Source organism: Capricornis sumatraensis, chromosome 2 (assembly GCF_032405125.1).
Source record: "Capricornis sumatraensis isolate serow.1 chromosome 2, serow.2, whole genome shotgun sequence".
NCBI classification, from domain to species: Eukaryota; Metazoa; Chordata; class Mammalia; order Artiodactyla; family Bovidae; genus Capricornis; species Capricornis sumatraensis.
Genome location: NC_091070.1, coordinates 182,243,533 through 182,269,379, shown reverse-complemented (window position 1 = coordinate 182,269,379; position 25,847 = coordinate 182,243,533).

The following is a 25,847-nucleotide window of genomic DNA, read 5'->3' as shown; positions in this document are numbered from 1 at the left end:
AGCTAAGAAAGGAAAGACGAGAGAATACTTGCTCTTGTTCTTTTAAAAGAACAAAGCGAAAAAGATGATTTCTTGGTAAAGATTAGTAATCTGTCTTGTCTTTTAATGATTATAATGAAATTATAGTAGTGGTTGTCCATCCATCTATAGGGGCATTTTTCCTCATATAAAATGCTTGTGTCTTTGGCTTATAAGTAAGGCACACTATGCTGCTCTTTGGGGACTTAGAACATAGTAAAGGTTCTAAGGCCCTGCAACAGAAAAATCTGTTTGACTTTGTTTGGTCCAGTAATTCCTTAGTGTATTACCAGTGGATCCCCTTCCTGCCCCCTGACTTTCTCTTAAGATTTTATGTACCTGGATTAAGTACCCTGGACTAGCATTCAGCTCAGCAATACTTTGAAATGAGTTCTTGGGGGACTAGCCTGTTTGTGCCTTTCATGTGTTATATATTTTGTAAATAATTTAGTTTTTATTTTTCTACTTTGGCTTCAGGGAAACTCAGACCTTCTTATTTTTGTGACCTTCTTATTTTTGCACTCTATTTTCCTGGTTTATTTCCTTGTCTTATTGATATATTTATGGGCTCTGACTTAAAGTGCTGGTTATTATCTTATTTGTTATATTGTAAGCAACTTTGAATTTTTTCTGGGTGAGATGGGCTATGAATATAAAGAAACAACAAACTACTACTAATAATATAAATAATCTAAAAATGACACTAGTCTTTACTGAATAGTAAACACTGAAAAAAAATAGTGTTAAAAACAAACACAGTTATTTGTAAGGCACTGTCCTGGGTCCTTTGCATAAACAACTTCTTTCTTTGATCGAAGTGTTCCTTACTTTTACCCTAGGAAGTTTCAGATCTCAGGAGTCCAATTTAGATTCTCAGAATCTTACAATTAGGAAGGACTTTTGAGAGCATCTGACTTTAAGAAATAACCCTGAGGGAGGTGAAAGTCTAACCATCTAGGGCAGATGGTCTTCTAAGGTTTTCCATGGCAACGTGCAGCTAATCTCTGCCCTTCTGCCACTTCTGGGAAACTTGCTTTAGGGAAATGCAGTTTTAACTGGGACCATGAAATCATTAATGATAGGAAAGGTGGGGTTTGGGTGGTTTGTATTTGGAATATGGAGATTCAATGGTGTCTCTCTGGGGGAGCCGCTGCTGCATGCTCGGATTATCTAGGACGATTTCTGCTTGATGGAAGAAGAGGGCAGGGTCTTTCTCCAGCCAGCTGGGCTTTGCAGGGCTCTCTCATGTACTGAGCTGATGCCAACCTCTGTCTTTTAGTTGGGCCTTCACAGCCCAACATCTCATTCAAGATCTGTCCTGTGGGCAGGAGGCAACTGATGTTGTTATTCCTCCTCCAGAGGCTTCAGAGAGCTTTTCCACATTTGGCACTGGGCTGTGCAGTTCCTAACTGCCTCACCCTTTCATGCGTTTGTATCCTCTTGTCTCCTTGACTAGCCTGGACCCTCCTGAGGGCCGGGATGAAGCCATAGCCACGGTTGTTTCTCAAGTACATATTGATCCTGGTTGGGGATATTTGCTGCTCCTACTGTTTGAGGTCAGTCCACGAGGGACCCTGGTGGGCTGCAGTCCATGGGGTCGCTAAGAGTCGGGCACGACTGAGCGACTTCACTTTCACTTTTCACTTTTATGCATTGGAGAAGGAAGTGGCAACCCACTCCAGTGTTCTTGCCTGGAGAATCCCAGGGATGGCGGAGCCTGGTGGGCTGCCGTCTATGGGGTTGCACAGAGTTGGACACGACAGCAGGGACTTAGCAGCAGCAGTAGCAGCATAGTTTCTAAACATGAGCAGAATGCAGGGCTCTTTGCTGGTCTCTGGTAACACATATGTGCAGGGACACTTTTCAGGTTATAGTAATAACTCTGAGCTCTTTGAGGGGAAGGACTAGGATTCATTCATCTCTGCCTCCAGTACCCAGCACAGTGCCTGGAGTATAGACGTGTGCAGAGGCTGCTGCTTGTTCCTCCCAGTGTTTGTGGCTGTTGCTGTGGTTGCCGTTCTCTTTTTCCTCCTCCCTCCCTTCTCTTTCCTCTCCTCCTTCATCTATAGTAATAGGAGCTTTCTCTGGATACATTTCCCAGCTCTCCTTGCAGCTGAATATGGTCCTGTGACCAGGCTTTGGCCAAAGGAATGTGAATAGAGGTAATATGGTTTAACTTCTGAGTTGTGCTCTTAGAAGCAGACAAGTGAGCCATCTCTTACTGTTTTTTCTTCTTGGGCTGGAATGTGTGTGAACAGTCTTCAATTGTATAAGGTGACACTTTCAGAATGGCAGAGCAATGAGATGGAAGGATCCTGGTTCCTCATCAATCCTGAGTTGTCTGAAGAGTAAACACTGTTTTAAAAAAAACAAAACAGTGTTAAAAATAAACACAGTTATATGTCAGACACTGTACTGGGACCTTTGCATAAACAACTTCTTTATTTGATTGAGGTATTTCTTAATTTTGTCCTAAGAAGCTTCAGATCTCAGAAGTCTAGTTTAGATTCTCAGAATCTTACAATTACAATTACAGTCTTACAATTTTGAGAACATCCAGCCTTGAGAAGGAACCCTGAGGGAGTTGAAAGTCTACCTATCCAGGACTGAATGTTGTTGTTGAGTCACTCAGTCGTGTCTGACTCTTTGTGACCTCATGGACTGTAGCCCTCCAGGCTTCTCTGTCCATGAGATTTCCCAGTCAAGAATACTGGAGTGAGTTGCAGATTCCTGTTCCGGGGAATCTTCCCAGCTCAGAGGTTGAACCTGCTTCTCCTACGTTGCAATTGGATTCTTTACCACTGAGCTACCTAAGAAGCCCCCTGGACTGGACTTTTTATTTCAAAAAGAATGTGTATATGAGAAAGAAACTTCTACCTTGTTTAAGTTTTTGTAATTTTGGGTTTCTTGGTACAGCAGTCTATTTTGTATTCTAGTTAATTCAGTAATTAATAGTTGTATTCTAATTAATTCAGTAATCAGTAATTGTATTCTAATTAATTCAGTAATTTGGTGTTTAGTAAATGGCTGTTGCATCAAGAATGAATGAATGAATACTTGCCTTACCTTTATTACCATATAGTTTTAGTAGCAGTCCAGTGCACACGTTTATGTTGGGAAAGAAAGTCTCTCATGTGACTTTCACCTACATTTCACTGGCCAGAACTGTGTCAGATGCAGAGGAGGCTGTAAATTTGAGTTTCATTTTCCAGTCTCTATAGATAAAGAGACTAAAAAGGGTGTAAGAGAGGGGAGAATCAGTAAACCAATCTATAGTGACTCTCAGTCACATAGCTTTGACTTATATTGTTTAGAAGTATAGGACTTAAATTTTTTCTTATTTAAAAGAAGTATATAAGCCACATAATTTGAGTATTGCCAGGAAGAGATATAGTTCTTATCCCAGATGAACCGGATTCTAGGAAGATAAGATGTCTTCAAAAGAACACAGATAATTATCAGTAGGGACCCTGGGGCTAGATGTGGTCATCCTATCATACAACTTGATCCATGGCCACCTGGAACTGACTACAAAGGGATATTGATGCCAAGGCCACCTGCTGTATTCAGTGTCTTAAATGCTTTCTTTGGAGCCATAGCCAGTCCTGGATCTGACATTGCAGTCTGCAGATGATCTGGAAAAGGTAGTGTCAGGGCCATCAAAATTATTCAGCAGATACTTACTAAGCATTCCACTTACCAGCCTAACTGGGCTACAGGGACCCAGAAACATGCTCTCTGCCATCAAGAGGGAGATGGAAAGACAAACTGACGACCACAGTGTAACAAAGGCTGTGTATGGAATGTTTATACATATTGGGAGCAAAGGAAGACAGAAAGTCTTCCAGAAAGAGCAGCAAGAGGTACCTGGAGCTGAAATATCTCTATTTCAGTGCAAAAGAGACTCAGAAACAGTGGATCTCAGATACCTGGTCTGCTTCCAAATTGTGTCTCAGTTAGCATCTTGTGTGTCACATATGCATTGTACTTGTTACTCTGTGGGGAATGTTTCAAAGAAGTCTCGGATTGAGGCACTGCCCCTCTCTGCACTTCAGAAAACCTGAGACCACCTCCAGTCTGACTCTTAGGCAGTGGGATCCTGGAACGCCAAGTTTCATCAAATGAGTTTTTCTTCTTTTAACTAAAGAGAGAAAGTTGCTGCTGAGTATCCTTCACTTTAGGCAGTGGGTATGGAATCCTGAAAGTATCTGTAAGAAAATCTTGATAAACTAAAACTGTCTCCTTATACCTTTCCATAGGCAAGAATACATTAGACATTTAGTGTTTTGCACTTAAAAGATTTTCTTAAAGCAAGGCACACAAGAAGATCAAAGAAGGTCCTCTGATATGCTGACAAAGAAGGTATAGAGTGTTCAATGCTGGTTAACTCATCTTAGCAGGGGCAATTTCAGAAAATGAAGAAAACTCATCAGCAGTTTAATTCACCATCTCTTGGATTCCAATGCTGCAAACAGACTGGATGCAGGCAACTTGCCCAGGTTCCATGGAGCTTAAAACCAGGTGTTTGTGTAGGGGGAGGAAAAACATTCAAAATTTATTCAGGAAAAATGTATTCAATTAAGACAAGAGAAGCCCATTTTGAGAATTTAGTACATATGTTCACTTTATAGGTGTGCTGGGAAATTATTAGCAGGTGAATGGATTTGGTCACAAAGCCTTTGGGTTGATTTGGAGGAAGAATGTTGCTTCTTGGGAAGTGGCCAGAGGAGTTGAGAGATGTTTTGGGAACATTTTCTATTCTCCTTTTTGTTGATGGCTTCCTAGCTGTCTTGGAGTGGGAAATGGCAACCCACTCCAGTATTCTTGCCAGGGAAACCCCATGGACAGAGGAGCCTGGTGGGATACAGTCCATGGGGTTGCAGAGAGTTGGACATGACTGAGCAGCTGAGCATGTCCTAGTAGTCTAGTCCTGAACCTCTCCTGTGTATTAGGAAATCACATAGAAATAGAAGGTATGCTTCATTTCTTTACTTAACCATGTCCAGAGCCAGTGCTGAGTTCTGGAGATGAAAAGGCACAGTTCCAGTCTTTAAAGTGGAGTGGGCACACACACATATAGTGTAAATAATGTAATATACCAATAGATGGTATTAGTGTTGTGATTTTGGAGGACTAGTTGTCTTGAGGATGTCATAGAGAAGATGGAATTTAAGCTGGATGTTAAAGGGTCTTGAAGGTGATTTCCAGGAAAAAGAGATAGGAAAGGACAACTGGATGGAGGAATCAGCCTGTGAAAAGGCATAGAGGTGTAAAATAGATGGCACCCTTGGGGGAATGGCTGGTGGTTCATTTAGCTGGAGGAAGGGTTTGGGGATGCCTGTGGAGGGTGTTTTGGGAAGTGATGCTGGACTACCGGGCTACCCAGGTGGTCCAATGGTAAAGAACCTGTCTGCCAACGTAGGAGATGCAAGAGATGTGGGTTCAATCCCTGGACTGGGAAGATCCCCTGGAAGGGGGCATGGTGACCCACTCCAGTATTCATGCCTGGAGAATTCCATGGACAGAGGAGCCTGGTAGGCTACCGTCCATGGGGTCACAGAGTTGGACATGACTGAAGCAACTTAGCACTCACAATATCCTACCCTGGGAAATCTAAACTTGAGTTTAAATCTAAACTAAATGAGTTCCTTGTACTCATTGATGGGCAAAGCCATCCAGAAGTCTGGATGGCTCAGATAGTTGGCCTGGAAAGAACTGCCTTACCTTTGTAATTTGCCTTACCTCTGCCTCCTGAGGTCCAGTACTAGTAATGTTAGCCACTCAGTCCTGTCCGACTCTTTGTGACCCCATGGACTGTAGCCTGCCTGACCCCTCTGTCCATGGAATTCTCTAGGCGAGAATACTGGAGTGGGTTGCTATTCCCTCCTTCTCCAGGGGGTCTTCCTGACTCAGGGATAGATCCCCTGCCATGAAGGCAGATTCTTTACCATCTGAGCCACCAGGGAAGCCCACTACAAGTCTGATCTGAGCAGGAGGAGGAAGACACCTGTGAGTGCAGACATTGGAAGAAAGAAAGTTTTCCCTGATCAGGAATCAAACCTGGGCGGCAGCAGTGAAAGCACTGAATCCTAGCCACTAGGCTACCAGGGAGCCTCAGGTCCAAGTTGGAAACAATTCCAATAGGTAAAAGCTTTCAGGAAGTAAAACAAGACTCTTTCAGATCGTGTGTATGCTCAGTCATGCCTGATTGTTCATGACCCCGTGCACTCTAGCCTGCAAGGTTGCTCTGTCCATGGAATTTTCCAGACAAGAATACTGGAAGGGATTGACATTCCCTACTCCAGGGGATGAAATTTCCTGACCTTGGGATGAAATTCATGTCTCTCGCATCTCTTACATTGGCACATGGATTCTTTACCACTGAGTCACCCGGAAAGCCCTCTTTTAGGTTAGAGTTGGCAACCTAAAGCCTCCAGATCAAATGTGGCCTGTGGCTTGTTTTTATAAATAAAGTTTTATTGGAACATACCCACACACATTCATTTATACATTGTCTATGGAGGTTTCTGTGTAACAATGCTGGAGTTGAGTAATTGTAACAGGGACTGTATGGCCTCAGTCAATTCAGTTCAGTCACTCAGTAGTGTTCAACTCGTTGAGACCCCATGGACTGCAGCATGCCAGGCTTCCCTGTCTATCACCAGCTCCTGGAGCTTACTCAAACTCATGTCCATCGAGTTGGTGATGCCATTGAACCATCTCATCCTCTGTTGTCCCCTTCTCCTCCCACCTTCAGTCTTCCCCAGCATTAGGGTCTTTTCAAATGAATCAGTTCTTCATATCAGATGGCTGAAGTATATGGAGTTTCAGCTTCAGCATCAGTCCTGTATGGTCTGCAGTGGCTCAAATACTTACTATGTGGCTCTTTATAGAAACATTTTGCCAATTCCTATTTTAGATTATAAGGTCCAGGAGGGCTGGAAACATAGCATAGACTCACTATGTTTTGGTTTAATGAATAAATGAATGGATAAATGGAGAGAAATTCTGAATTTATTAAGTACGTAATTTGACAATGAACTTTTTGTGACACTTCAGGTCCCAGTTTCCCTTTAAATAAAATAAGAACAGGAATACTTATGAAATAGGCAGAACTTAGGAGGATTATTTCCTATAATACAACTCTGAGTGTTTAAATGCCATTAAAATTATAACTGCCATCTATTAAGCTTTATATGTATTGAGCGCTCTATTAAGGGCTTTATTTTTATTGCCTCATTTAATTCTCATACACTTACTATGAGGGAGGAATTATTGACCCCAATTTATAAATGGAGGAATTCAGCCCAGAGAGGCAAAGTCATCTGCCAAGGTCACACAGATGGGAAAGGATTGAGCTGTGTCTAACTCCAGTGTGACTTGTTCTGAAACCTTTCCACCAAGTCCCACTGCCTCTGAATGTTGTTAAGTGCTCCTTCTCCTTTTTGAAATAAGAGAAGCAGATATTGGTCTTGGGGGTTTCAAGCCATGGAATAGTGAAATGAAAAAGAAAAAGATTGGTTTTCGATTTTTTTCCTTTTTTTAAAAATTGATGTTTAGTTAATGTACAATTTATTGTATATGTTATAGGTGTACCATATAGTTATTCACAAATTTTAGAGGTTATACTTCATTTATAGTTATTATAAAATCTTGGTTATATTCCTTGTGTTGTACAATATATCCTTGTGGTTTATTTTCTACATAATAGTTTGTATTGCTTAATTCTTTTCCCCTGTATTGCCCCTACCTCCTTCCCTCTCCTCACTGATGACCATTAGTTTGTTCTATATATATGCAAGTCTGCTTCTTTTTTATTATAGTCTCTAGTTTGTTGTAATTTTTAGATTCCATATGTAAGTGATATCCTATGCTATTTGTTTGCCTCTGTCTGACTTATTTCCCTTAGCATAATACCCTCAAAGTCCATCCATGTTGTCTCAAGGTTATAAGTGCCATTTTTTTCTATGGGTGAGTAGTATTTCATTGTGTGTGTGTGTGTTTATGTATACCACATGTTACCAGACTTCAGATTATACTACAAAGCTACAGTCATCAAAACAGTATGGTACTGGCACAAACCCAGACACATTGATCAATGGGACAGAATAGAGCCCAGACATAAACCCACACTGCTCATGGTCAGTCTGTGACAAGGTAGGTAAGAATATACAATGCAAAAAAAAAAACCAGTCTCTTCAGTAAGAGGTGCTGGAAAAACTGGGTAGCTAGATGTAAAAAAACCCATATACAAAAATAAACTCAAAATGGATTAGAGACCTAAATGTAAATTCGAAAACTGTAAAGCTCCTAGCAGAAAACACAGAACGCTCTTTGACGTAAATCATAGCAATATTTTTTTTTTGGATCTGTCTCCTAACACAGAGAAAATAAAAATAAACGAATGAGACCTAATTAAACATAAAAGCTTTTGCACAGCAAAGGAAACCATTGACAGAATGAGAAGACAACCTACTGAATGGAAGAAGATGTTTGCAAATGATATGACCAATGAGGGGTTAATATTCAACATATATAAATAGCTCATGCAATTCAACATCAAAAGAAAAAAAAAACAAAACAAAAACCAGCCTGATTTAAAAATGCGTAGAAGACCTTAAATAGATATTTTCCCAAAGAGGACATGCTGATGGCCAAAAGGCACATGAAAAGATGCTCAATACCATTACTCATCAGGAAAATGCAAATCAAAACCACAGTCAGCTATTACCTCATACCTGTCAGAATGGCTGTCATTGAAAAGAGCACGTATAATAAATGTTGGTGAAGGTGTGGAGAGAAGGGAACCCTTGTACACTGTTGGGATGTAAATTGATGCAGTCACTGTGGAAAACAGTATGGTGGTTTCTCAAAAATTGGTTTTAAAAATTTTAACCTTTTAAATAATTTAGACAACAATGAGGTTACTCATCATTAAAAGCGCACTCTTGAAAACACTCCTCCTAAAAATTCAGCTCAGTTATGTTCTATAGAGAAAGCTAAGTAAAAATCATGTTTTTCCCTTGGAAAGATGAATCTTGGTTAAGTTTTAAGGATTTGGAAACTTCATTTGTTTAGCAATGTTGTATGTAGTGGTAAGAGGTATTTAAATGCTGCCTTGTTCTGGAAACCTTTTGCCCCATTTGAAGGGGCCTCTCTTAGACCAATGTGCCCAGCATATTCCAAACAATCAATAAACACTGACTGAATGAATGAATGAATGAATGCCTTCCAGCACTTCATACACACCACCTTCCAGTGTCATTGAATGTGTGTGTATGTCCTGATTACAGAGTAAGTACCAGTGCCCTTACCACATCCTTTCACCACTGCAGAACCTACCTACCACAGGGCCTGACACTAACTAGATGCTTAATAAACATTTCTGGCATTAAGTTGATGGGCAATCTATGCCCCAAAGCTTTGTGGACGGAGGGAATGACCTGTCAGAAACTAATGTGAAGATGAGATGGATTTCTCTCTGTAGCAGAGGAATGATTTAAACCCACAATTACATTGAGGGTGAGAAGTCCAGTAAACAAAGACAGAAAAGTATTTGTTGCTTTAGATAGAAAGCATATTTGTTTCTTTTATTCTGGAAAATATATTCAGGAAAGGTCATTGAGCTTGCTATTTCCTCTCCCCCCTTACTTAGTTGCCAGTTTGTGGGTTTGTTTAACACAGATACTTGACTTTATTTATTTTATTTTTTATAATTTTATTTATTTATTTGGCTATGCCTGGTTTTCATTGCTGCGTGAGCTTTTGTCTAGTTGCAGGGAGCAGGAGCTACTCTCTAATTGCGATACACAGGCTTCTCATTGCAGCGGCTTCTCTTGTTGCAGAGCCCGGACTCTAGAGCTTTTGAGCTTCAGTAGTGTGGCACACAGGCTCAGTAGTTGTGGTGCATGGGCTTAATTGCCTTGAGGCATGTGGGATCTTCCCGGACTAGGGATTGAACCTATATCTTCTGCATTGGCAGGCAGATTCTTTACCACTGAGCCACCAAGGAAAACCCTATATTTAACTTTTAAATGAAGCTTTTATAATATATGTGGCCCTTAATCAGGCTTTTTTCCCCATCCGACCCTTCTGTTGCTGAATAGTTTATCTCTTTTGTGCTCTACATACAACCAGTTATTTTGCATACTGGTTCGGATTGCTGAAGTGGCAACACCTGGAACAGTTCTTGTGACCATTTTAGCTTTGGGGAGTCAGGCAGCTGCCCTGAGACCTGTCTCAGTCAGGTCAGGGTCAGAAATACTCTTCTGCTTTTGTTTCCATGGAAGAAGCTGTCCTGGAGCTCTGGGCAGACACAGGTATCTTCTGTGACCTTTAACAAGCAGGCAAAATCATGCATCACAACCTTAGCCTGGTATGACCCCTTAGAAACAGGTTCCCCAGCTTTCTCACATACTTGTTTTCTTGCTTGTAGTTGCCTGTGATTTTAGACAACTCCTTTAAAAGACAAGTACAACTCTTCAGGTTGCTTAAAGGATCAGGGCAATGACTTTTTGCAGCCTCTTATTACTTCTGTGGGGCTTCCCTGGTGGTTCAGAGGTTAAAACGTCTGCCTGCAATGAAGGAGACCTGGGTTCGATCCCTAGGTCGGGAAGATCCCCTGGAGAAGGAAATGGCAACCCACTCCAGTGTTCTTGCCTGGAGAATCCCATGGACGGAGGAGCCTGGTGGGCTACAGTCCACGGGGTCACAAAGAGTCCGACATGACTGAGTGACTTCGCTTTCTTTCTTTCTTTCTTTACTACTTCTGTATTTTATTGAAATGTCTCTATTTCCCTTAGCTAGCAGTTGGATCTACTTTGCCCCATTCCCCTCTCCACCAGGCTTTTTCCTCTCACTTAATTTGTTTCTGTCTACAGCTTTGATCTCTTTGGAGAAAAAGCACCAGGGCACTGGAGTATTATTACTGGCCTCTGTTTGTTTATTTTTGCAAATACAGTATAATTGGTGGTTGGTCTTTTGGCCAGCCTAATATCACCTGACCCTCAGCAGCCCTCATTCTTATAGGTTACTCTATGGGAGAAAAATTAGCTTTACCCATTTTTGTTTTCATTGATGTTGGTGAGAGTCTCAAAGTGATGATGACTTTTTGGATGTGGAAAAAAGCAGAGCCAAGGGAATACCAGTAATTATGCTAATCTGAGAGCTTTAAATCTTCAAATATTATGCATTTTTGGATAAGCAGTTCTGTTGTTTTTGAAGTGTGGGTGTCTTTTTGTTTCTTGGGTGGTGGCCTGTAATTTTGTATTAAAGGAAAAATACCTAATCCTTCTCTGTTGACTTGCTGTGGAAATAGGACTGACTTATTTCTTGTTTTCTTTTGTGTGTATGCATGCATATTTTTTTTTTGGAATGTTCATGAAAGGAAGCTAGGAGGATGTGTGGATCTAATAATATACTGCTTTGTGTATGAAGATGAAACTAATAATAATAATAATAATGATAGCATCATCAAGGGTGAGAGACTTTTAACTTTCAAAGCATAATTCCTTTTATAAACTTATTTTTCTCAGTCAAAACAGTGATTTTCAGCTACTTTCTCTACAGTGATGATGGGTCTGTGAGAGCTTATCTGACTGTTCAGGTGAGTCTGAGAGATTCCATCCCAGAGGTTCTCAATTGGAGGAAAGTACAGAATCACCTGGGGGTCCACTATACATCATCCAGGCATAGCTCCTGCCCAGAACCTACAGACACAGGCAGTACAGAGGTAGGAGAAACCTGCTTATTTGGAAAAAGCTTCCTGGGTGATTAAGAGGCACTGCCTCAGCCCACTCCCTCTGCTGGACCCCTCCAGGGATTGTGATTATCTGTCATGGTGTGGGGAGAGTGGGGACACCATGCCATCTGTGACTGGAAGCCAAGAAGAGCAGTTACTCATCTGGAGATTATGTAGAACCCACAATAGCAATCACTCTTGGAACTTGGTCACAGGCAGAACTCTATTAACTCTTTTAAGCGTTGAATATTTGCCTTGTGCCCAGTGACTGTTCTAGAGGGTGCTGTCTCATGTAACCATTTAAACCAGTTCTATCACCAGAGAAATATGTTAGCGCCCCTTGAAAGAAAACGAGCCTTCAGCTGGATTCGAGAGATAGGATCTGAGGAGAGTGCCTTAATGGATTTTCACCAGTAAGGGTTTCTTGAATCTCAGTTTCTTGGTCCATAGTATGGAGCTAATGCTATGCACCTTACAAGACTGGGAAAGAAGTAGAGAGTCCATAAAGCTATGGACTGGGGAAGAAATAAGAGTCATATGGGCTCGGGTGCTGCCTCTGTTCCATGAAACCTTCCTTAGCCTCCCTGAGTAGCCTTGTCTTCATTTTCAAGATGAGGATAAGAATGTGCACCTCCTGGGCTTGTTGTGAGGACTACATGCGGTACAGTAAGAAAAACACCTTGCTTTCTGCTTGGTACATGGCAGATATTTAGTCCATGGTAGGAATCTTCCTTGCTACTTTGTCTTACAGGACTCTGAGGATGGCAGGGATCTGTTTTGGACAGCTATCATCCTGAGAGGGTCTATCTAATGTCCTGCTTTCCTGTAATGATAGTTATAATAATGGTAGAAAGAGTTTCCTTTTATTGAGTGATTTTATTGAGTTCCAGCCATTGTACTGGGCATTGGGCATACGTGAGGAGAAAAAGATGGATATGGTTCCTGACCTCATTGAGTGTAACAATGAGAAGACTCTAAAGAGAAAGTTTTCAAAGCATTACTCTTTACTGTGGGTATAAGAGGAAAGCTTTAATGTAGTAGGATGGCTTCTAAATGTGTGTTTCATAACCTAGGGGGTAGAGTGTGGGATGTGTCTATTGGGAGGAAGCTGGAGTTTGGCATTTCCTGCTTGCTTGTGCTTTTCAGTTAGTGGCTATAATGCTGCCCTGCCTGAGGTTTCGGCAGTTAATATTTCCCAGGGCAACATGATGTAAATGCCCTGTGGTCTGTACTTACTAGAAGGATATACCCAGGGTAGAGTGGGGGAAAAGGACCATTTTCAAAGTCCCCCTTGAAGAACTTTGTTGAGTTTTATCTTGAATTTCTCCCCATCTCCTTCCTCAAACATTCCTGGTGCTTGATACGCATAAACTATGCCCATGTCTTGGAAGATTCAGGTTTGACCACTGTAAATTGGTTCATATTTCCAGCAGGGCAGTTATTTAATTTCCTGTTGGAAGTCTACAAATGTTGGCACTGTTCACTCTTTGGCAAAGGACCAAAAGCCAGTACAGTATCATTAGTCTGCTCTGGTGTATAGATTAAAGCACGATTGTCTTTAATAAGAAGCCATCCCTGTTTAGGATGGGGCTTGGGGGACTGCAAGGGCATGGGAGAGCATAACCGAGCTTTCTAATCAAAACCAAAGTGCAGTGACTGGGATTCACTCATGAAAAGGGTTAGAAGGAGGGCAGAGCTCTGTTTCCTTGTCTTGATTTCATTTGTTTGGGTTATTTTTCTCTAGACCCTGGGAGAGTTTGGGAGGCAGAGACCGGCCAGGTCTGTGCCGTACCCTTATTAAGGCTTCCCGAGTCCCTCCTCTTCTCTGGATGTATTGCTCCTGGGAGCCACCCACCTCCAGAGTGCCCTGGAGGAGAAACATAGAGCGTCTCCACAGAACCCACTGTATAACTGCCATGAGGTAGAGCCGGTATTTACTTACTGAGGCTCTGGAATGGGTGAGGCACTTTGCACATATCCTTTCCAATCTTCACAATAATCTTGTGAGATATGAATTATTATTCCTATATTGAGGATGAGACTGTTGCGGTGCAACGAGATTAAGTCATCTGCAGCCAGTGAGTATCTGAGCTGGGGTTTGAACCCAGTGTGATTTCTCTGAAAGGTTCTTCCTCTTTCCATGTGTTGTATCTGGACCCTAGCAGGGTTCTGAAGAAAGAAAGGGCTTGAGATTTTGGAGGGAAGGGTGAGACGCTTGAAAATTTGAGGCTTGGAGGATAATTTGAGCAGACTCTTCCACAGAGAGGTGAACTTCTTGTTTGCCTAATTAGTAAATTGCACAGCTGGGATTTGAACCTGGTGCGTGGAGACTGTGCTGTGGTACTTCTCTGCATTTCAATGAATTCTTCTCGGTGTTTCTGTTCTTTTTCAATATCATATTATTTAGAAAAGCAGGGTCTAGATGGAAGGTCTTCGAAGGTTACTAATAAGGCAAAATTGCTAAAGCCTCAGAAATTTAAGGCCCCTAGAACCTTCCAAAGAATCTCTGGGGCAAGATGTAGTTTCCTTGAGCACCTTTGTCAGACTTTCTCCAGGGAAGGGGCAGTAGTTCTGCTCTCCCCAGAGTAGTCTTTGGAGATTTTTTTGTTGTTGTTGTTAATGATTGACTCACATCTTCCTTTCACATGTTAAAAAAATCCAAACTCTACCTTGGGTCATCAGAGTGTTATTTTATTTTATTTTATTTTTTGATAGTAGGATCATCTGTGGCTTCCTCAGACCTATAGATGGGACATCTTCCTTTCCTGGGACAGAAGGTGGTATTTGTAGGCACTGACTCATGGGAGCAGGTATCAGAGTGTATGTGAGTTTTGTAGGGGACTAAGCATGAATGATAATTGGTGCTTTTCAGCATCTGCATGTTTGAACCTGCTTCATTACTGCTTGGATGTGACCTTGAGGAAGTCAGGACTTCCGTGGTGGCTCACACTGTAAAGAATTTGCCTGCAATGCAGGAGACGCAGGTTCAGTCCCTGGGTTGGGAAGATCCCCTGGAGAAGGGAATGGCTATCCACTCTAGTATTCTTGCCTGGAGAATTCCATGGACAGAGCAGGCTGGCAGACTACAGTCCATGGGGCTGTAGCAAGTCATATAGCTTCTTAAACTCTGGGCCTCCCTGCAACAGTAATCGTTGTCAGGAGGATAGAGAAAAGGCACAGGTAGAGTTCCTTCCATTAGGAAATTTAATCTTCTTAAGGAGGCAAGACATATATTCATTAAAAAGATACCGCTGAAGAGGGAGGGCATAGCAACAGACAGGAATTGCTCTAGAAAGGCAGCAAAGAGAGAAGTAATTTGGTTGGCATAGTTGAGGGGAGGAAGAGAAAGTACCTGGGGTTTAAACTTGGATTCAAATCTCAGTGCTGTCACTCAATAGGTGTGTAATTTTAGACTCATTGGTCTTCAAGTTTTCTTCATAAAATGCAGTTAATAACACCTGTATCTTGGTGTCATTGCTAGGATTAAGCTTACATAACATGTAGAGCTCCTAACATAGTAGTTCTTGTTGCTATTGTTGCTTAGCTACAAAATTGTGTTCAACTCTTTTGCAGCCCCATGAACTGTAGCCCGCCAGGCTCCTGTGTCCATGGGATTTCCCAGGCAAACACTAAAGTGGGTTGCCGTTTCCTTTTCCAGAGGATCTTCCCAACCCAGCGATTGAACCCGCGTCTCCTGCATTGCGGGTGGATTCTTTAGCACTGAGCCACTAGGAAAGCCAACCATCTCATAGTAGTTGGCAATTAAAAGATATCTCTTATGAGTAGGAAATGGGGGAACTGAAGCAGGTCTTGATACCAGACAAGGATTTGGATGTATGAAATGACCCAGTCCTGAAAGTGTTTTAGAAATCACCATATCACCAAGAAGCATATTTGAAATCCCAAACTCTTCCTTCTCTTAGTAAGGTGTGTTTGTTTTATTTAAATTTGTTTGCTTGTTTGGTAAAATGTCATTGGTAATATGTCAACATGTCAGGCAATTGGGGGTTCTTCCCCTCCCACCCTCATCACAGCCTCTGAAAATCTATTGTAATTTTCTACACACCTGTTTGGTTATTTAATGAAGTCTATCTCTCCATACTGCAACAAGCACAAAGAACCAGTGTTCAGTAAGAATCACGTTGGAAATTGGGGCTATAATTGCACTATTGCATTTTTTTTCTTTTTGGTGTTTTGTTTTGTTTTTAGTTAGGAGATCAGGGGGAGGGAAGATTGCCGCAGAAGAACTGAAATCCTGGTCTAGCACTCTGAGTGAATTTTTTCTTCCCTTTCTTCTATCCTACTTTGCGGTCATTTCCTCTGTGTGCAGGTTTGATGTGAATTTTGAGTTTCGCTGATATTAGTTCTTTTATGGCCTTGAGGAGTGTGTGGATAAAGAACTTAAAACATATCAGGAGTTGACAGTAAAGTTCAAAAGTCAAATGAAAGTTCTAAATGTGTCACTTTCTTGGCGTGGTTCTGTAGTGGTAGTATTAGGATTTTATAAACATTTTCTCATATAATCTTTCTAACAACCCTTTGTTGTAAGATAGGTATTATTTTTCAGTGTTATTAAGTCATTTGTTAATTTCTTGACAGGTATTGTTTTTATTGCTCTGGTACAGATGGGGACACAGGGGACACAGATGAGAGAATGACTTGTGTGAGGTGATGCAGCTAGGAATGACCTGGGATTTGAACCTAGTTCTCTGACTCCAAGCCCTTCCTGAGTCTAGGTGGAATACACTCCATTACAGGCTTCTCCCCTATAGCAAGTAATGCTTGTTTCTGCTTTGTGAGGAACCCCTGGGAACAGAGGAAGGGGAAAGAGGAATTCTTTGTATTCACTTTTCATCCAACTAAGCCTGTTTGTTTTTTGTTTATTTTTTTTCAGTATTTAAAAATATTTATTTATGTTTTTATTGGAGGATAATTGCTTTACAGAATTTTGCTGTTTTCTGTCAAACCTCAACATGAATCAGCCATAGGTATACATATATTCCCTCCCTTTTGGAACTCCCTCCCATCTCCCTCCCCATCCCACCCCTCTAGGTTGATACATGGAGGAAAATTGCTTCACAGTGTGTTCATTGCAACTAAGCCTTTTTATGCTCAAGAATAAGCATAATGAGAAAAGAAGCACCAGAGCTACCATATGTTAAAGATTCTTTTTGTGCCTGAATCAAAGCACTAAGCAAGGTGCTTTGCATAATTCTCACCCTGAACCAGGTTATCATTATCCTTATTGTATTGATGAGCTTCAAAAAAACAAGTAGCTTGTCCAAGATTCACCCAGGAGAATGTGCTGGTGTTAAGATTTGAACACAGGTGTTGAGAACACCATCTTGCCTCCCTGTGCAGTTTTTAATGACTTTTGCCTGACAATCGCATGATGGTCCTTGTGGCTTTAATTTTGAAGGCCTTTTAAATTGTTTCATGGTTGATATATTTGGTAACCATTGGAAACTGCCGAAACTTTTCACTGCTAGATTTGGAAGAAAATAACAGTGAGTTGACGTGTTCGTGATTCAAGACTTCTGGGAAACTGGAAACACCCGTGTGTACTTATTTTGAGTCAATACGTTACTAACGGCTCTGGCCCAGAAGGAGAAATATCTGTCTTCTGAAATTGAGTGCAGGTCTCTTAGTGGCTTACCCCAGCAGGGAGCCAGTTATTACATAAGCTGAATACCAGGTCCATGGGTTTCCCTAGCCTGAAAAAGAAGCAGCGTCTGCAGTTATGAGGAAAACAGAAAGACCCATTTCTCTGTGGAGTGATACTGAACAGGCTGCTTCAGCCATGAGAATATTCTGGCCAGAGGAAAATGTAGCTTACGAAAAGCCCCAGCTGGTCCAAGTAACTTAAGCCCCTCTATTCATGAAATATTATCTGACAGCCTCCCCCTCCCCAAGTGGCTGGGGACTGAAGCAGAATTGCTCCAGGAAGATGTGTTCTCATTTTGGCATTATAGGCTAGGCAGTTTCAAGAAAAGCTGTAGTATTTAGATCAAACCTCTCTGTGTGTGTGAACATAAAAGCATTTAATAAATGTACTGGCAGACTTTCTGTGGTGAACCTAGAGCCTATTAAACAGAGTGAAGTAAGTCATAAAGAGACAGAAATATCATATATTAACACATGTATGGAGTCAAGAAAGATGGTACTGATGAACTATCTGCAGGGCAGCAATGGAGACTCAGATGTAGCAAACAGACTTGTGGACACAGGGCAGGAAGGAGAGGGTGGGACGAATTGAGAGAGTAGCATTGAAACATATACATTACCATATGTAAAATTAGATAGCCAGTGGAAATTTGCAGTATGGTGCAGGGAGCTCAAATCCTGTGCTCTGTGACAACCTAGAGGGGTGAGGTGGGGTGGGAGGTGGGAGGGAAGTTCAAGAGGGAGGGGGCATACAAATACTGATGGCTGATCATGTTGCTTATATGACAGAAACCAATACAATATTGTAAAGCAATTATCCTCCAATTAAAAATAAATAAATTAAAAAGAAGAGTCAAAAATGTTAGGAATTCAAGAGATAATATAACTATAGATACATAAAAGGTTATTTTTAAACATGAAAAATATTCTATACAACTTTTTAGCAGTAACTTGAATGTTTATACTAAAAAAAAAAGAATTAACCAACACTGATTTCTAAATGAGGGCTTTTGCATATGTCTAGAACTGTACTTGCTGATATGGTAAATACAGAGATGAGACATGTAAAACACTAGAATGAAAGCCCCATGAAAGCGGGGATCTATTTTGTTTATTCATGAAGTCTTAATATTTGGAAGTGTCTGGCATATAGTGGATGCTAATATGACATTTGTTGAATGAGTGAGTATAGGTCTCTGCCTGTAAGAGCTTACACCCTAGTTTGTTTGCATCATAATAATTAATTAATGTTTATTAAAACAGTGATGTGTTTATTATAGAAAATGAGAAAAGAGCAGATAAATAAAAAGAAAAATAATGAGGAGATAATAATTATTTCACTTAAGCTTATATCCTTGAAAGTTTTTTCTATGTAAACATTTTTTTTTAAAAAATGGGCTCATCCCCTTGCAAGTTGATTTTATGACTTGCTTTTCCCCCTACTTATTAGTGTTACTGTGAGCAACTTTCTATATCAAAACATAACACTCAAATAATCAACTTTTAATCATTGCAAAATTTAGTATATATGTGATTATATCACAATTTTCTGAAGTCCTATTGTTGGACAGTAGGTTTTCCACTCCTCTTTCTCTCTCTTCTCTCTTTCTAGTTTGAACAACGCTCTGCTTGTCTGTCAACTTTTCCACATATCCATGATTATTTTCTTGGCAATAATTCTTAGAAGTGGAATTACTGGATCAAAGGTCAGAGGCTTTTCATATGTATTGAATATAATCATGTTGCTCACCATGAAGACTGGGAAAATGCGTAACCCTCTCTACTGAAAGAAAGTCCTTTTCTTTACCTGTGCTGCGATTCATGGGGTCACAAAGAGTCAGACACGACTGAGCGACTGAACTGATACTGACATCGTGTATTGTCATGTTAAAATACTTGACTGTCTCCTAGGTTAAAAAAGTGAATATTGTCATTGATGTTCACATACTTTTGATTTGCTAATGATGTCAACAATCTTCCGCATATGGTTTTGGTCATTTGTGTTTATTCTTTTGTGAGTTACCATCATCTTACTCAGAGATTCATGAGGACAGATCTTTTCTTGGGTCCTCACGACCCACAGCAGGACTTGCTGTGGCATTTATCTCACAGTTACACCTCAAGAGCCATTGATTTCACCCACCCATCTACCCATCCACCCATCCATCATTCATCATTCATCTACGCATCTCTTTACTTGTTGATATTCAACAAGTACTGAAGACCTTCTAGGCACCAGGCAGAGAAACTGAGGGTTATAATTTAAAACAGTGCTTTGAATGTTGCTGATATTGTTGCTCTCAGAAACAAAGCTTATATTTTTAGGAAAGACCTTAATATGAATTGATACAATGAGTAGCTACTCGAAAAGTTTTTTCCCTAATGAATTTTCTTTAAAATAATAAAACTGAGCCAGCTTGTTTTTTTCTAAGCACCCATCAAGGGTAGGTAGACAGAGACCAAGAAACTTTTTCTGTAAAGGGCCAGATAGTAAATATTTTTGGTCATGTAGAACTGGACATGGAACAACAGACTGGTTCCAAATAGGAAAAGGAGTACATCAAGGCTGTATATTGTCACCCTGCTTATTTAACTTCTATGCAGAGTACATCATGAGAAACGCTGGGCTGGAAGAAGCACAAGCTGGAATCAAGACTGCCAGGACAAATATCAATAACCTCAGATATGCAGATGACACCACCCTTATGGCAGAAAGTGAAAGAGAAGAGTGAAAAAGTTGGCTTAAAGCTCAACATTCAGAAAACTAAGATCATGGCATCTGGTCCCATCACTTCATGGGAAATAGATGGGGAAACAGTGGAAACAGTGTCAGACTTTATTTTTGTGGGCTCCAAAATCACTGCAGATGGTGACTGCAGCCATGAATTTAAAAGACGCTTACTCCTTGGAAGGAAAGTTATGACCAACCTAGATAGCATATTGAAAACCAGAGACATTACTTTGCCAACAAAGGTCCGTCTAGTCAAGGCTATGGTTTTTCCTGTAGTCATGTATGGATGTGAGAGTTGGACTGTGAAGAAAGCTGAGCACAGAAGAATTGATGCTTTTGAACTGTGGTGTTGGAGAAGACTCTTGAGAGTCCCTTAGACTGCGAGAATATCCAGCCGGTCCATTGTAAAGGAGATCAGTCCTGGCTGTTCTTTGGAAGGAATGATGCTAAAGCTGAAACTCTAGTACTTTGGCCACCTCATGTGAAGAGCTGACTCGTTGGAAAAGACCTTGATGCTGGGAGGGATTGGGGGCAGGAGGAGAAGGGGACAACAGAGGATGAGATGGCTGGATGGCATCACCAACTTGATGGACGTGAGTTTGGGTGAACTCTGGGAGTTGGTGATGAACAGGGAGGCCTGGCGTGCTGCGATTCATGGGTTCGCAGAGTTGGACATGACTGAGCAAATGAACTGAACTGAGTCTCTCTGAAAACTACTCAGCTCTGCTCTGAGAGTCAAAAAAAAAAAAAAAGGAACCATAGACAAATGAGCCTGGCTATGTTCCAATATAAGTTTATTTATAGCCACTGAAATTTGAATTTCATATAGCTTTCACATGTCACAAAATATTCTCTTTCTTTAATTTTTTTCAATTATGTAAGAATATAAAAACTTTTCTTAGCGTATAGGTCCTATGAAAACAGAAAGCGAGCTGGATTTGGCCTGGGTTTGTAGTTTCCTAACCCTTGGAATAGCATGCTGTAAGGCAGAGATTCTGGTTTTGCAAATTTACTATGAACAACTCCCACAATTCATGAAGGATAATAAAGTTGAGTTTAGCTGGGGCTGGGGAATGTCCTGACTCTTAGTGATGAGCATTGTGTAGCTTTTAGTGTTTTAGCAATATTTAAATTTTTAAAATGTATTTTAATTATATATTTACTCATACAAAAAGTCCACAGTTAAGTATAATAGAATAAAAGTCTCCCATATCCTTTTTCAAGGATAGAAGACATATTTTAGTGTATTTCTTCTTAGTCTTCATAAATATATACACTCACATATGTGTGATGTCATTCTATATACTTATATCCTGCTTTGTTTCCAATCATATTATATGGGAATATTTTTCAGTGCTGTTAAATATTTTAGTGTAAACTAAATCCACAGTAAGGTACCACTACACCCAGAATGGGTATAATAACAGTAAAAGAAACCCCCAAAAACCCCCCAAAGTAACTTATCCAAGAGAAATGAAGCCATATGTCTATAGGAAGACATGTATGCAGATGTTCAATGAAGCATTGTTTATAATGGCCAAAAAGTGGAAACAACCCAAATGTTCATCAACTGATGAATGGATAAACAAAATATAGTATGTCTATAGAATACTGTCTAACAATAAAAAGGAGCAAAATAGTGATACAGATTACAACACGGATAAACTTCAGACACATTATGCTAAGTGAAAGAAGCCAGACACAGAAGAACTTTTGTTATATGCTTATATTTATATGATATTTCCAAAAAAGGCAAAAATCTAGACGGAAAGCAGGGTAATTTTTGCCTGAGGCTGGAGTTGGAGCGGGAGCTCACAGGAACAGCAGAACTCTTGGGGTGATGCATATGTTCTAAAAGTTGAATGTGGTGAGGATTGCTCAGCTAGGAGCATTTACTAAAAACCATTGGACGACACACTTTCAGTGGGTGGACTGTGTGGCGTGTAAATTATACCTCAATAAAACTGTTAAAAATATTCTTTGAAAACAATTGAAAAAAATTTTTTTAATTAAAATTTTATTTTTTATTTTTTGGCCATACCACACAGCATGTGGGTTCTTAGTTCCCCTGCCAGGGAACAAACTAGCACCCGCTGCATTGGGAGCGCAGAGGCTTAACCCCTGGACTGCCAGAAAAGTCCTGAAAACTCAGTTTTTAATGGCATCATATTCCATTGTGTGAGTGTGCAGTTTCTGTATTCTGTGTAACTTGGAAGAAATGTTCAGAGTTTATTTTCTCTTTAGCTAAAATCCATAATCAGTAGGTTAGATTGAAGCCACTGAACATAAACAAGACTGATTTAGTGGAATGACTTCTAATTCAGTGGGCAAGGAAACTAGTAGGGTCTCAATTCTGCCCCCGGCAGAGTGGACCTGAGTCCTCTTGTCTGATAATCGATAAGAGAAGTGGGCACCCGGAAATAACTGGGCCTAAGAGGGCGGAGGAAGGAAACAGAAAACATAGGAGTGATGGTAATATGCAAGACTGACTTCCTGAGAAATCCGAGGCCAGAAACGGATTACTGACCCTCTGTCTCCACATTTGCTCTCCTGCCTTCTGGTGCTGGGAGGAGGTCACTGGGAACCACAGGGTCCCGAGGCAGGCGATCTCTACCGAGGAGAATGAGGAATTGGACCAGGAGTTGGGGTGGCATCTGCTGTAGAAACTGGAGGGTTCCACTTGGCCTCAGCCTCTGCCATGGGGTTGGAGCACCATTGGAGCGATTCGGTCACTGGGAACTGTTAATACCTAGGTTTTTGTGTTCCCAAATGGAACCATAGAGCTCATCATAGGAGTACCGAGGTTAGAAATACTTTTACAGTCAAGAGTTTAGAAATATAGCTGTGAAATAATAGCTTACCATGTTTGCTTTCCAAGGGAGAGCTGAAACTGAGATTGAACTGGTCACTGATTCCTTGTGTTTCTCATCTCCAGCCGAATTCCAGGTTTTCCTAGAGCACAGCGAGCAGCATCTGAACCAGGGAACACAAAGGCAAAGCTGTGGAAACCTAACTTGTAAATGTTTTTTTCATTAGCTCCAGGCTCCCAGCCACCAATAAACTCTCTGCTTTTAAAAATCCTTTATTATTTTGTGAATTTTTTTAAAAAAACTTTTTCCCCTTTATTCATGTACTTGGTATCTTCTTAAAATGTTATCAAGCATTTATCTATTTAGTCCTTCCAAAAGGTAACAACATTCTAAGTTTCTGCTGAAAAGAGAGAGGAGGAAAAAAAAAACACTTAATAAACTTGCTGTAACTTGAGCCTGTTGGTGGTCTTGGAAGAAACCCAAATCCAGGTTTGGTTGATACTGTGTAATGTGAATGCAATTAGTAGTGGTTTTTCTAAAGTAGAAAGAGATGTAGAAAAATAATGCACAGCAAATTTAGGTCAGAGCTGGGAAGCTTATAAATCTTTATTTTTGTTTTCATTACTTTAAGTAATAGGGAAGCTTTTGTCTTTATTACATAATTTCCTTAGCAATAATACATTTTAAAACATTTTTTGAGTTAATTTCATATCTTTGATCAGAAAGCCACAGTTCATAACCCTGGGATGTGGCTGCTGGCACTGTTTATGTATAGAAGATTTCTTGTTCATCTCTAGGCAGCCAACACTAAAATCACGGATGGGGGCAACATTTATCACCTGTTTCTTCTTTCAGTAGAAGGTCTGACAAAGCAGTTTTCAAAGGATCCACATCCTTCTGCTAGGCAAGGGAGTAAACTTACCTGTGTATTGTTCAGTTGCCAAGTTGTGTCCAACTCTTTGTGACCCCATGGACTGCAGCACGCCAGGCTTCCCTATCCTTCACCATCTCCCGGAGTTTGCTCAGACTCGGGTCCATTGAATTGGTGATGCCATCCCACCATCTCATCCTTTGTCGCCCCCTTCTTCTCCTCCCTTCAGTCTTCTCTCCTGCCCTCAATCTTGCCAAGCATCTGGGTCTTTTCCAGTGAGTTGGCTCTTCATATCAGGTGACCAAAGTACTGGTGCTTCAGCTTCAGCGTCTGCCCTTCCAATGAATATTCAGGATTGATTTCCTTTAGGATTGACTGGTTTGATCTCCTTTCTACCCAAGGGACTCTCAAGAGACTTCTCCAGCACCACAGTTTGAAAGTATCAGTTCTTCTGTGCTCAGTTTTATGTTCCAACTCTCACATCTGTACATGACTACTAGAAAAACCATAGCTTGGACTATATGCATCTTTGTCAGCAAAGTGATGTCTCTGCTTTTTAAAATGCTATCTAGGTTTGTCATAGTTTTTCTTCCAAGAAGCAAGTGTCTTTTAATTTCATGGCTTCAGTCACTGTCTGCAGTGATTTTGGAGCCCAATAAAAGAAAATCTTCCATTGTTTCCACTTTTCCCCCATCTGTCTACCATGAAGTGATAGAACTGGATACCATGATCTTAGTTTTGTGGAGCTGATTTTTAAGCCAGCCTTTTCACTCTCCTCTTTCACCTTCATCAAGAGGCTCTTTAGTTTCCTCTTTGCTTTCTACCATTAGTGGTATCATTTGCATATCTGAGGTTATTGATATTTTTCCTGGCAATCTTGATTCCAGCTTGTGATTCATTGAACCTGACATTTTACATGATGCACTTTGCATATACATTATGTGGTGTTGGAGAAGGCTCCTGAGAGTTCCACGGACTGCAAGGAGATCAAACCAGAAAATCAGTCCTGAATATTCATTGGAAGGACTGATGCTGAAGCTGAAGCTCCAACACTTTGGGCACCTGATGCAAAGAACTGACTCATTGGAAAAGACCCTGATGCTGGGAAAGACTGAAGGTGGAAGGAGAAGGGGACAACAGAGGATGAGGTGGTTGGATGGCGTCACCAACTCGATGGACATGAGTTTGAGCAAGCTCCGGGAGTTGGTGATGGACAGGGAGGCCTAGTGTGCTGCAGTCCATGGGATGGCAAAGAGTTGGACACAACTGAGTGACTGAACTGAACTCTGCATATAATTTAAATAAGCAGGGTGACCATATACAGCCTTGACATATTCCTTTTTCAATTTTGAACCAGTTCATTGTTCTTGTCCAGTTCTAACCTGCTTCTTGATCTGCATACAGGTTTCTCAAGAAGCAGGTAAAGAGTTCTGACATTCCCATCTCTAAGAATTTTCCACAATTTTTTGTGATCCACACAGTCAAAGGCTTTAGCATAGTCAATGAAGCAGAAGTAGATGTTTTTCTGGAATTCCCTTACTTTTTCTATGATCCATCCGATGTTGGCAATTTGATCTCTGGCAATCTTTTTAAAACCCAGCTTGTACATATGGAATTTCTTGGTTCACGTGCTATTGAAGCCCCCCTTGAAGAATTTTGAGCATTACCTTGCTAGCATGTGTATTGGTGTTGCCCTATTTCAGAGGATGTGATTTGATTCTAATATATTTAAACCTATGTGATCAGACTGTAAATTCTTCAAGGGCAGGGGTTATGTTATCCTGGTAGTGCTCAGGAAATAATATCTCTTTGTATTCTTACCCTCCAGTTTCAAAATGCAATTTTACTCCTCCCAGCTGCACCATTGTCCTCATGCTTCTTGAACTTGCCAGCAAAACTCCTGCTTTAGTATCTTGCCATTTTCAGTTCCCTGTGCCTGAAGGCCAGATACCAGCCTGAATTACTCCCTGAGTTTTTCCAGATCTTTGTTCAAAAGACACCATCTCAGGGGCG